General features: G+C 46.5%; 1 protein-coding gene across 4 annotated transcripts in view; it reads left to right on the forward strand.

Moving 5' to 3' along the window:
• bsk (mitogen-activated protein kinase dJNK) overlaps positions 1 to 13,794 on the forward strand; it is a 107,296-nt gene that overhangs the window by 9,895 nt on the left and 83,607 nt on the right. For 3 of the 4 annotated variants that reach the window (XM_043419898.1, XM_043419899.1, XM_043419903.1), the window contains exon 2: positions 11,348 to 11,434. The exons of the other annotated variant lie outside the window; for it this stretch is intronic. The gene's annotated coding sequence lies outside the window, so the exon portion shown is untranslated. The remainder of the gene's footprint in view (positions 1 to 11,347; positions 11,435 to 13,794) is intronic. 4 annotated transcript variants of the gene reach the window in all.

A 13,794-nucleotide genomic window follows, 5' to 3' on the forward strand; every position in this document is an offset into this window, starting at 1 on the left:
TACATTTATTGCTTTTATTAGCACGTCATTCGGTTCGGCATTCGTGTACAGAGAGTTTCTCCCAAGTGTCAGAGAGTCTCGACGAAGCCCCATTTGCAGCCACGAAACGAGCGCTTTCTGCGCTTACATTTCTCAATAATTCTCAAGGATTTTTTACGACGCTGAAGTTTGCAACGTTGGAGTCCAACGAAATGATGTAAAAAGCCTCCAATAATTCCAGTAATTCTTCAATTTCGTTTCCTGCCGAATTGACGATTCGTAGTTTTTCAACCTGCACCGATACTTCGTTAAATAAATAATTGCTGAATTACGAATGTCTTTTCCTTCATTCCGTTGGACTCCGTCGTTGGAAACTCGAGCCTCGTGATTTTTCGCTTTTTTTCAATTCTTTGCGGTATTTGATAAAAAGTTGTTAACTTGATCCCTCGATATAAATTGATGTTGACGAGGCCCAGCAGAAGACTCGCGTTAAGTGCATTTTCGAAGCAATTTCGAGTCTTTCGAAGCCTCCACGTTTTAGGATGCGCGAGTATATCATAGGAAACGAGATTAGTCAAGCACTCCCCGTGACGATATTCCCTCCAATATTGTTATTACATGCGCATGGAACTCGATATCTCTCCTCGTAGCCTTCGAAAATCCTTGCACCAAGCTTTTCGACGATACACCGACCTCTCATCGATTCTGATAAACTTGTCAATTCGCAGTAATCGTTCGCATGCAGCGATTCTCCGCTATCACATTTTCCGCAACTTACTATTAATAGCGATCCGCGCAGCATCACCGCTCCGAGGAACGCTCCGGCGTTTCGTGTTATCTGTGCAAATATTTATGTCTGTGTGTGCATAATCGTACTTGCTGGGGGGCCCTCGGCCATGCTCGCGAGATTTGCCTTCAGAAAATAATTCTAATAATAACGAGATAAACTTCCATTTGAGAGGAGCCTCGTAAAAGTGCGACGAATCGTTTCATTGTTCCTCTCATCGCGCGTTAACCTGCCAACGGGGGAGTATTATTTTTATCGCATTACTTTATACTTATTAGCGAGATTATTTCTTGGATTTCCTCACTTCACGAAAATCGATTCGATGCGCGGTGTCAAATTCCAATAAAACCAAGTTCTTGCGCTATTCAGGCATTTGAGAATGGCGCCGAAATCGAGTTTTCAGAACAATCCAAAGGAAGTTTAAAAAACTACTGATTTTTGTAGTTGATCGAAAAACTTTTTGTCCGATTCGAGAACTCAAATCAGCCGAGCGATCACGGATTCGATGAACTTTGTGACTTTGACGCAAAAGTTACGAGTTTGTGCGAAGCTCGCGTCAAAACTACGTTCTCAGAGGGTGACCGAAGAGTCGATTTTCGTAGCGATAGAAAGTTTGGTGAAAAAATGACGACGAATAGAAAATTTAAGTCAGGTCAAATCTTTCCGAGTTTATATACGTTTCGTTAATTTCCGGTGGTTAATCTACGCTTTCTCGAAATAAACTCGCCAGTGGTTAATTGCAACTCTCGTATAGCCCTCTGCACTCGACCGGAAGCTAATACTGGAGACTTTGATACTCGCTCTACGTTTTCTCTGCCCCTTTCAGCGTCTGTCGAATCGTCGTGCAAACGGGTGGTTGCTCGGTTGTTGGCCTCCGCCGGGAATCCCGCGATTCGTGTTTAGCGCGATTCCTCTCGCGTCTTCTCGAGAGAGGAAAAGAGAGAAAAGTGGAGATTTCTCTCTCCCCCTCTCCTTCCTCTCTCTCGGGCTCGCTCGCTTAATTAGAGATCGCGACGCGACGCGACGCGACGAGAAATGAACGGCCAGGAGGAAGTCGCGCCTCTCGGGACACCGAGCTTAATTCTCGAGTATAAAACGCATAAATCCCGCGTGCATATATATATTTTTGTTTCAACTCTTTTGACTTTGGTATTCCAAGCATCCCACGCGCTTTCACACACGTTTATAGACATTATTATGGTTACTCCCCCTGATTTTTAAAGCCTCGAAGGCCTCGGGTTTTTCTGTCATGAAACTCGAAGCTTTTCGATGCTCGGGAACAACAATTATTGCTTTCTTTCATTCATAAAACGACGTTCCATCGATTTTTTTGCATTTTTGTGCTCATTTACGATTATTACGAATTGAAAAACCGTCAATTTCGAGAATTACGACAGAAATTTGATAAAAATGGAAGAGAATTCAGCTTTCCCTGAGCAGGGACTAATGAATCGGGAGAGCTGTCACTACGAACTGGGCTCAACTGCTCCATCTTCGTCGGGAAACAAACGTCGAAAAAAGAGTGAAATAGAGGGTAAAAGATAACGCGTAATTCGTTGCTTCGTATATTGCCGCGTTGATAAAAGTGATAAGTGCCGGTTGCCGTCAGGGAAAAGCGAAGAACGGAAACTGTGCGCGACGCGCCGGTGGTTGACAGTTCAATTTTAGATTGGCGTCTGTGCTTGCATCTCGTCGGGGAGGGATACCTCGCATCGCTTTAACTTTTTTGCATTTCCTCCTACCGCGGACCAATTTACTCGCCTTCCCAACGGCGGAATACAACATTAAAATTCATAGTCGAATCTCTCGTAATTCTACCCACTGTAAAAATATTCAAATTCTCATAATTCGCAACGATGATCGAGCCGTTCGTCGGGAGGGGAAATAATTGAGGTTTTTAACGTTCTTCGCTCATTCGAGCTCTCGCGTGAAACATCAAAGTGTCGACCTAACATTAGCGGGTGTTTGTCATCGAGTAACCTTCAGAAATTCAACACTTTTCAACAAATTTTTGGGCCCCCGACAAAAATTGATTACCGAAAGAGCTCGCATCGTCGTCGAAATTTTTTCTATCCCACTTGTCCTGCTTGAATCTGGAAGAAAAAGTTTGCAACGTTCGAGCCCAACGAAAACGACATTTGTAATTCACCAATTTTTTACTGCACGAACAATCGGTGCAGCTTGAAAAATGACGAATTGGAGATTCAGCAGGAAACGAAATTGAAGAATTACTGGAATAATTGGAGGCTTTTTTTACACCACTTCGTTGGACTCCAACGTTGCAAACTTCAGCGTCATTGAATTCGCTGTATCCCGAAGAGGCACAGTTCGAAGTGTGAATCAAATTTCCATTCGTCGAAGGAAGCAATATCGCTATTCGAGCAACTGTCAGCGCGTAAACAGGCACTTTGGGAAATTCGACTGTGTGCGCTTGGAAATATACAGGCCCCCAATTTAGTTAGATATAGTTTACGAGTTTGTAGGTGCGCGCAGTCGTTCGTTTACACGTTCCACGTTCCTTTTCATACCGTAGCGGTAACGGGGCGTGTATATATACACGGTTTATACATTAGATTTCGTCTCTCTCTCTCTCTCTCTCTCTCTATCACGTTTTCACGATGATTTTACGACAGCTGCGAGTCGCGAATAATTTACGAGTTTTCCGGCGATGTATATCATGCACCCACTCGTCTGTGCTTTCTTTGTAAAATCTTCCTTTAATATGTATATTTGAATTTTAGTACTTTGTCGTTGGTGCGCCCAAATCCGAGTATTTTTCGGCGTCCCCTTCCACTTTATTCGCCAGGTCCACTAGCCTTTTTCTCTCCTCCCTTTCACACCTCAGTTGGCTTATATTTTTCGTTCGTGTACCTCGGCTACGTGACCAGAGTTTCGCCGGATTCGTGTCTTCTTTCCTCTCGCGTGTGTTCCTGAGGCTCGACGTGGGATTCGTTTTTTTATTTCATTTTCCGAGCAACGGCATTCCGAAAAGCGTGTAATGACGTTGTCATTTTCCCGTTTTCTTTCGAGGGGATCGGAGCTTTCGGGTTCCCACGGACCGCGATTTTCACTTCCGAGCGTTCCCACCAGTTTTTTCTGTCGGAAGAATTCCCCTTGCGTTCTACGGATCTCGTTTGTTCGCAAATTTGTGCCCCTCCGGTTGAGAGCTTTATTCTGTTTTTATCGACGAGATTGATACTTTCGAAAATATTTTCGAAATTTCGTTACGCGGTACTTCTTTCTCCAGCATTTTTACCCTTTCGAACCACACGCCTTAAAATGTGATTTTTTCTCTTCCCTCTCAGCGTACGAGCGCGCGCGCAATATTTATTTTTCCGTAAAGCCTTTTCCCGATCCTCTTTACCCACTTTTGCCTCGTCTCGTGAGCCGCTCGCTCGGCGCGACGACATAAATAAATATGTGAACCGAAGTGTATGCGGAAAATATGTGAAAATGCGGGGGCTCGGTGGAGCATGTGCATGAAAATCGTACGCGCAGGCCGCCGCGGTAATTCTCGTCGACAAACATCGGCCGCATCGGGAGGTGGCGTCGCAAAAAAGCAAATAAGAAATGACGAGAATACAAAAAGAAGAAGATAAATAAATAATAGTAAAAAAAAAAAAAAAAAAAAAACCCCGAGGAAAGTGCAGCGGCTTCTCGAGAGGCTTTCGCTATACATTACCTCATCGTCAGATGGTGGAACGGGCGGCGTAAGGTTTTGCGTTTATAAACGTGGAATATGGCCTCTTACGCGCCCGAGCAAGCGCGAGCCCCACGAAATTGGATTTAACGGAAGGACGCTCGTATATCTAAAATGTCGTTCTCGCGTTACACACAGACACACGCGACACGCATCAGCGATGAGAGCAGAACGAGCAGATGATATATTTCTCAGCTCGTTCAACGCGCGCTTCTTTCTCTCGCTCTCCCTCTGCGCCCCCGGATTTCAAAAATTTCATGTTAATTCAAGCAGCTTATTTTGCACCTTCTTATATAAGCGACGACGATTATTCTACCGCGGGCGCATTCTGCCATTTAATACCTCGAGTCTCCGCCTCGTTTTTTTATCTCCGCTCGGTAGAAGCTTCTGAAAAACGGGCTTGGAAATCCCGCAAGCTAGTTTCAGCTTCCTCGTCTCAACTCCACTTGGATACAGCATTTCGAGCTCCTCAGACTGAATCCTTGAACTTGAAGCACTCGATCAATTAGCTTGGCAGGATTTAGAATTCTCGCGCATGAAAGTTTCACGAGAAATATCTCGGGATCGCGACTTTGGTCCGCGGTGCGGACGTTCACGAAAAATCGAATTCTCTTGCAAGTTTCATGAAAATTCACTATTTTTCGTGATTAGCCGATTGCTCGAAATATTCTGCTTTTACGAAATAAGGAAAAGAGGTTCGTTTCACTTGAACTTTATTTTCGAGCCCCCGAAAAACGGGAATCCGTTCTCAGTGAAAAAATCGATGTTTTTTTTGGAAATTGGGACATGGAAAAGGGGAGCAATGCACTCGGTTGGATTCCAAACTGGCGATATCGTCGATGCTATGAAAAGAGAATCGCGATCGTTACGCCGGAAATCGACGCGGTATCTTGAGCCTCCTCGCGTCCTCGTTCGTTCGAATTCACTCCTTTTATCTGCACCACCTTTCTTTACATATTTTGCCTTGGTACGAAGAGTCTTCGGTTTCGGTCCCGTCCTCAATGTTCGCTGGCACCATTTCTCGTCGCTTCGTTACATGCCACAGCAACACCATTCATCTTACTCCCTTAATCTACACACACATGTATCTTGGTACGGCGTCATGTTCATGGCTTTCCTTCGCACCTTCTGGACAGGAAATTAACTAAAGCTCTCGTTTCCTTCCGCTCACTGAAGCGTCCTTCGACACTCTCCCCCCTTCTCGTGCTATCCTCGTGCCTGCTCTCCACTTTGTTTTCCATCACAGATCGTAAATTGACACTTTGCTAAGTCACCGTATTCAGAAGCGTCTCGAATCATCTCGATAATAATCGTTTTCTTCCGATCTCGCGTTTCCTCCATCGAGTATCATCGATTTTACGAAATTGGCCGTTTTTCACTCCAAAATATCTTGTCATTACTCCCAATCTCACCATGAAATTTCGCGTTGAATAAAATATAAGTTTTCCACATTAATTCACCGCTATGAAGCGATGGAGCTTAAAAAAACAGGCGTTTAAGACGAAATTTCAAAACGCTCTGTGGTTTTTTCATCTCAAGGAGTAGTTTTACACCGAATTTACAACAAATGAATCCTTCAAACTTCAAAAGTCATTGTTTTTTCCTCGGCGCAAAAGAAATCTTGAAAAAACCCCAAAAAATCCGGCTGCCAGGCGGGGCGACTCCTTAAAGAAGTAATCGAAATCAGGGAACCTCCTCAAATTAGGTGCCTTCACTTTGGTTTTTTGATTTTTTGTTTTCGTAAACAGGAAGTAATTGCGTTTTTCCATGAAAAATTGAAGCCAGAAATGATCGAAACATGAAATGCTCTTGTTGAAGAAGGCCAAATATTCTGGCGGATATTTCTGCATCGAAAAATGATGTAAAATTGAAAAGACAAACGTTAATTGGGTAAACGGGAATTTATTGAAGCCGAGCAGTGGCACGTTAGAGCAGCATTGACTGGCAATTAGGACACGTCGAATTCCGGAGGAAATGAAGAGAAATGAAATACCGCAGTACCGGTTCGAAGTTGAAGGAGATAATGAAGATAAAAGTGAAAAAATGTGATTTTACGACAGGTATTTGGCTTCGTGTTGCTAATGGTTATCAAGCTTCAATTCAGCCTGTTCGTCCTCGTGGATACAAAGGAGCCTGCGCTGCTCATTACATTTGAGGGAGGGTCGGTTTTTCTCTCGTGTACAATGCCAGAGAGGAAGTAGCAACTGTGGAGAACACACGAGCATTAATGTTTCATCATTTGCTCGCGTCTGTTTTACGTTCAGGAAAGCAAGAAAAACGTGTATGGCTCGACATAAAAACTCCTGTCCATATACGTATACCGTGCACTGGGGTTTCAGAGGAGATGCGAGAGCGAAAAAGACAGAGGTCGAAAGAGGGCGTCGCAGGTGTTAATGGCGAAATAAGCGTCTTGTCGTGCCACTTGCCATTTCCTTTTCCACATAATTTTTTTCCATTCCCTCTCTTTCTCCCTCCCTTTTTGCCTGGAGAACTTTTTAAAAATGGATCGAAAACGTATATATTTTTAGGAACGAGCATCCAAAGACGGGGTTGGAACGAAATCTGGAAAAATTTCGGCCCATAATTATGGCGGAATATTCGACACCGAAGTTGGAATGAATTATGAAAAGGTGAAATTCCGGAGATGATTATTCCACTGGCCTGGAAATTTTTATCAGAGCGATACTTCAACGAGTTCACCCCGATGCTTCGTTACGAGTCAAACTTCAGGGTGCTCTACGTATTCTATAAAAATACGATGATGAAGCTTTAATTAGATTTCGAATGCGAAGCGACTGATTCAAGAAGTGAATTGAGCGAAAAATCTGCTCCATAATTCCTTTGGGGCATGTCAACCGATTTTTTATCTCTCCCGGAAGCGAGTGTGAGCTAAAAAATGAAAGTATAATGATAATTGAGGGGGGAAAAAGCATCGAAATGAAATTCCGACGCTCTTCCGGCCTGCGGCGCAATGAGTAATCCCCCTGATAAAGTTTTCCGTCCAAAAGTCGAAAAAAAGGGGAAAAAGGCGCACACGATGCGAAGAAAAGGAGCGTGGGCCGGGAGGAAGCACGGAGAGAAGCAACGGGCTGGGCTAGATCCGGGAACAACGAGAGAGCGAACATCGGAGGTAATAACAAGGACCCGAGAGCCCCATTGTGAAACGCAGAGTCGCTCTGCGGACGTGCTCGCCGTGAATATCTATAGCAGTTTTTGGACTCTTCCGCAGGAAAGTCCGTTTCTTGCTCCTTTTTGCCACGTCGCTGTTCGTCTGGCGCTGCTCGGTAGCGCACCGCGTTTAATCAGCGCCTCGTGGAAAATTAAAAAATTTCAAGAGCCGCTGAGTAGCGCCAGGCTTCTCGCACAACACGCGGACGTTTCGCGTATTTTCGGCTCGGAATCTTCCCTGCTTTATTATTTTCCACTTTCCTCTCTTCCCGGTTTCCTTTTTTCATCTAATATACGCCCTCGTCGTCTTACCGCCTTTGACTTTCTTCCGACTTAATGGAACGAGGAACTCTTCATAAAAAGCATCCCCGGGGAGCGGGCCAGTTTGTCGAGGAAATTTTTCCGAGTGTGTTCCATCGCATGCGGCGCAGGGAAGTTGACCTACAAGCGGATATTCGTCGCGACTTTTCCGAGGCTCAGAAAATCTCTGTAAATTCACGTCCAAGAATGAAAATCCATTAGCCTCAATGCAGGCACATCTTGAGCACGAAATTTACTTACGAACTTGAACTTCTTATGACGAGGCTCCGGGGTTCCAGCCCCCCCCCCCCCAGGATTCCACGCCGTTTGCCCCGCGCCTTTTTCCCATCCTGATTCCTTCGCTTGTTGTGCGCTTTCGCTCAATTTACTCTCTCCACGATTTTTTTCACCCACTCGTTTTAATTCGGCGTCATATCGAATTTCTGCCCCCCCCCCCCCCCCTCCTCGACGAATCCCGTCGACGAATCCCGAACGGAAAAAGCGGGCAAACGTATGCCCGAGCGACATGCAATCCCCTGCAAGATGAATGATATGGAAGTGGGTTTGGTAACGCGAGAACACTCGACACGCGGCAATCTAAATAATTGCTGCGATGTGGGCAGCCACTACCATTCACTGTACCCAAAATTGCCACTGCGGTGATGACTATACTCGGCTGCAAATGTTTGTGCGCACGTTTGTCGATCCCTACAGGACGTTCCATTCGGCGCATTTGAAGATGCCACAAACTCGCGATAGCCGGGAATTTAAGGCGGGGTAAAACACGTCGCGGAACGGTTGGATGGTCGACGTTGCGTTAGCGCGAGATGAAAATTCACGACCGCGAGCCAATCCTGGGCCCCGTGAAAAGACCTCCCGCGAGCGCGAGCAGCCACTCGTTTCGGCGACTCGCTCGTGTAACCAATTAATCGTTGTTTCGTCGGACGATCTTCCGAGCGAGAAAGGGGGTCGAAAAATTCTCGGGATTCCGCGTGATCCACCAGGCGCGCTTTGCCCGTTTGGATCGTCACCTTTGCGACGCACTGTTTATGCTCCGAGTACAGGAGCCTCTCGAATTGACGTTTCGCTCACTGTAGTGGTTTTGTGCCAGTTTCACGACCCTTATCCCCGCTACGAGACGAGTTCTGCATCATGTCCATAAACCGCGTAAGAGCATGTATCTCGTATATCCTCGCGGCAGGGTAATATCTCCACGGTATTCTGCGAGTGACAAATTAATCATTGGAATGCCCCGAAATTCGCTCGAATCAATGAATTCTCAAAAGTTTTCACATGCGATGGATATAACAGTGAACGGGAAATTGTTCCCAACATTTTCAAGGGGTGAGAGTCGAAACGTTGCGATCATAAAAAGCCGATTTTCCGTATCAAAATGGCTCCGCACGAAAGCGTTGAAATCTGTTTTTGAGCGAGTCGCTCATTATTATGAGCGGACGAGGTTGAAGTTTGCAACGTTTTAGTCCAACGAATTTAATGAAAACAAAAACATTTGTAATTCGCACATTTTTTATTTCACGAAATACAGAGGCATAGAATAATTAAACAATAACGTTTGAAATGACAATCGGACAAGAATCAATATTTATTCCGTATATTCTCTATTTTTATTGACGCTATAGAATCTTGTTTTTCTTTTTCTTCCATTTCTTATTGGTACGCTGACGACAATCGTTCGAAATTTTCGCCCTTTCAGCGATCGATGACTTGCTTGACAATACGCGTGAAAAATGACACGTCGACGACGATTTCCACTCGTTTCAGATGAAAAAATGTCCTTCCATGGACTCCAATCCTTCGGTAGATCGTTGCTACGAAAAGTGATCTTTCTTTTACTTTCGTTTCGAGTCGGCATTATTCGCACGAGGGTCCGTATTAATTTGTGCGCTCCAGTCGATGGCCAGTCGGCTCCTAACTCTTATCTCCGTGATCGATGACTTCTCTCCTTAAATTTGGAGCGCCGGACACCTCGGTGGGCCTCGGTTTCCTTGCTTGCGCACCTTTATCTCTCTTTTTGTACCTCACAATCGTCTGCAAATTAGGTAGGGAACAAAATTATAGAATTACCAGAATCGGAGAGTTTTTTTACATCGCTTCGTCGGGCTTGAGCGTTGCAGACTTCAACGTCCCGCAGAATTGCTCGCTTATGCGACGTTCTCCGATGAAAAGCTCCGGATCGAATGAGAAAAGGGCCGCGGGGAAGGAGGCGGAAAAAGTATCTGTGGCGAGTATTACGAAGAGATTAAGCATAAAGACACTCGAAGCATCGGAACAGGTTGAATGGGAAACGGAATTACTTCCACCATCCGGGTCCCCATGGACGGGGCTATCTCCGTCGAAAGTTGAGAGGCGAGGCTCTCCAATCGTGGCATCGACCACTCGAGAGCGTCTGTGATGAGGCTGGGGAGTGAGAGAGAGCCGGGGAATAATGCGGGAGCCTTCCCCCGTCTGTATAAACCGCGCAAACCTCACGCACGAAAACAACCCCTTGCAGAGAATCTTCGACCCTTTGGCAACCGGAGCATTGCACAGTCCCGGTCGGTCTTCGAAGCGGCGCAAAGGTCGTTCGCTCCCGCGGCTTCCGCGCGCCCTTTTCGTTCTCACCAATCGCTTTATGTACATGCATATTTAGATGTAAAAAGCCGATGTATCTGTCGCTTCTCCCCCTTCGTCATATCGCAGTTTTCGTCCTCCATCTTCTTTTATTTCTCCCCAAAGTTCTCCTCGTCATCTCGCTCGGTGCGTGCGCGTATCTCCACTCGCTTATCCCCGCAGCATCATCCGCGCGACACACATTCGCACGAATCCTCAAGACAAAGTCGTTCCTCGGGGGCTCGCAGGCATCTGCACACATTTGCTTATAAATATACAAAGACGAGGCGGCGGCCTGCGGACTCGCGGCCGAGTCTGTGTATCCGGTGCACGTACACCGAGAAGAGAAACCACAAATATAGATGAGCACGATCGTCGTTAACGAAGAAGAGGGTCGAAACGCGAAAACTTTTATTTTTTCCAACCTCTTTTTGTCTCTGTTTTTTTTATCAATTTCTTTCTCTCCATCCCTTTTTTACCATCGTCTCGTTTCTTTCCCTTCCTGCTTTCGAGCTCTTCGCATCTCCTTCTTCCTCTGATTCCCCCCCCCCCCCCCCCCCCCCGGCGCCTCTCTTCTGTATTATTATTCGATTCTCATCCATCCACGAGTTAAGGGAGAAAGAGCAGACTGCGAGACACACACGCGAGGCGGGGGAGGGAGGCTGCTCCGCTCTCTCGAGCCTCAGGGTCGAAACGCTCATCTCACAGCATCCTCGTTATCTCTGTATATATCCACGCGACCCTACATGCGAGCACATATATATATCCCATTAATTACATTGTTCGTACGACCTTTGTTTCAGTAATTGTGCTGCTCGTGCGGTGCTACTGCGTTGCTTACGGACCACGGAAGATGTACGTCATGAAGGACTTCACGGCGTCCTGAATCGGTGAGTGGATACTTCGGTTCTCGTAATTCCTGCGTTTGCCAAACTCGAATACCCTCATCGCAGCTCCGTTGGCTTTTCACTTTTTTCTTCTGCAGTCGCATCCGGCGGTTGGAATTTCTTTCGGATTTACTAGATTGAGGCATTATTATGGGTTCTTTCACTTTTTTCATTAGTGCCAAAGAAACGAAGAAAAATGTCGAGTTTGCCGTAAATTCGATTTGCTCGGAGTCGATTTTCGACGGAATTGGAGCTTGCGAGATCAAGCAAGTTTCACAATATGCCGACCGAAGTTTCGGGATATTTTAGCGCGGCTTATCATTCTTAAAAGGTGTTTACAGTCGCTATTTTTAGCCCCCCGGAGAGCCGCGTTCACGGGATTGAAAAGTTTTGTTTAAATTACCGAGTCCAGGCTCTCCTCGCTCCCCTTGCTCGTATTTGTATTCTCGCGCGGAGTTTTACACTCGAAAAGTTATTACGACGCGCAACGCGAACGTTGATTCGAGTACGTCGCGAACTTTTGCCCTCCGATTCTCGCGGCGCTCGCTTCACAAAGTGCATTCAACGAGTGCGCGCGTGTGTGTGTGTGTGTGTGTGAGCTACGGCGCAAAAGGTTTGATTAATTAGTGCTTTTATTCATACGGGACGCTCGATACATCGACAATTTTTTTTCCCCCGCCTCATGTTTCACCAAAAGTTGTTGAAGTTCTCGGTGATTACGACGAACGCGCGAGAGCTGCCGAGGCAGCTCCGTGTTTCGACTAACGAGATCGGAAATTTTGGTGGAGTTTTATATTTTTTGTATCCTCATGGATTTCGCCTTGATAACAAGTTCGAGTTTGAAAGCAGAGAACAAAACGAATAACTCGAGGATCCGAATGTAGGTCGATAACTGAATTTCGAGGCTGACCCTGCCCACCGAATCGTTCAATTTTTTTTTCTTCTTTTTTTTTTGTGCATGCGAATATGCATTCGCACTTTCATTAATATATACACGAATCGATAGTGCTCGACGTCCTTCATCGTGAACTTCGCGAACGACGCGCGTGGGCAGGCTGCGGTTCGTTATTTTCAAGAAGAGGACACGTGTGAGTGCACTTGAATCCGGAGAAACTGGGTTCCGAATCGAAGGGTGTGCAACCCGCTCACTACTCGTGTGGAACATATTTTCTCACGAAACACGATCTCCTTCCCGTATTCGCATGCGCGAAAACGTGTAAAACTAATTTCCGTGAAGTTGAACTAGTTTTAAAACCGAACGACGACGATGCTCGAGCTCCGAAGAAAAAGGGGGTTCTCGAGTGATTCCGTAAAAGCGAGCAGATTCGCTCACTTCGTTTCATCATTATCGACGGTTTTTTGCAGCAGCATGAAATAATGAAAAATATATGCCGTCGAGTCGTGGCTCGGCAGCGTTTTCGATGCTTTTTCGAATGGAGTGTACGGAAGTGTTTCAGCACGGCGGTCAAGGGAGCTTTCATTTCGTGCCAATAGCAATGAGATTGTTGGCTCCCAATCGAAATTTTTTGCACGCCCAGCGGCCCATTTGTTTGGTGGGAGAAGATGGAAAATGCGAGGTTCTCGAAACGTTCGCAGCTCTCTTTCTCGACGGCACGCAGTCGCTCGCAACCTAGCGTAAACGATGCGAGCCGCTTCCGTATAATTGCAAAATAATTAGCGCCGCCATTAGCAGTTCGATAATAAGAAGCGTGGGGGGTTTTATTAAACCGGGGAAAAGGATGAGTGCGTCCGCGGATGTGTGGCCGCGATTCGTGCTCGGGTATCGGCGCACCTGTGCGAATGGCTCGACATTAAGCGGGCAGGAATGTTCGCAATTATAAGAAGGAGAAAAGTCGTGCTGCTACACAGCAGCGCGGGCAATGCCACGATGGAGAGGAGGAACTCTCGGCGTGGTTGTTGGCCGCTATTAAGCTCGTTCCCCTTCCCGTGCTGCCCCGGAGCCCGTTCCATCGTCCCGGTCCCTCTCGGCCCCGAGCGTTTCCTTTTCTTTGGTTTTCACTGCGGGCCGAGGCAGGGGCAGGTGAGATATATACGCGAAAACCCATTGGGAAGGAGGGAGGGCGCGGAGGCGCAAGCGCAGTGCCCTGAAACGCGTGCAAAACGTTATTCCGGCGGGGTTCAACGGGAGAACCGAGGCAGCCGAGTTGAGAGTGTTTTAGTAGAGGGTGGTTATGGATTTTCGGGCTCCCGAGCCAGCCAACGACAGAAATAGAGAGACCGAGAGAGAGAGAGGAGATGGCGACCTTCGCGCCTTACAGCGAGGGTCCTTTTCGGTTGTGATCCTTTCGCCCAGTTTCTCTCGCTTTGTGCCGAAAAACGTGAAAACTCCAACGACACTGTTC

This window comes from Venturia canescens, chromosome 5 (assembly GCF_019457755.1).
Source record: "Venturia canescens isolate UGA chromosome 5, ASM1945775v1, whole genome shotgun sequence".
NCBI classification, from domain to species: Eukaryota; Metazoa; Arthropoda; class Insecta; order Hymenoptera; family Ichneumonidae; genus Venturia; species Venturia canescens.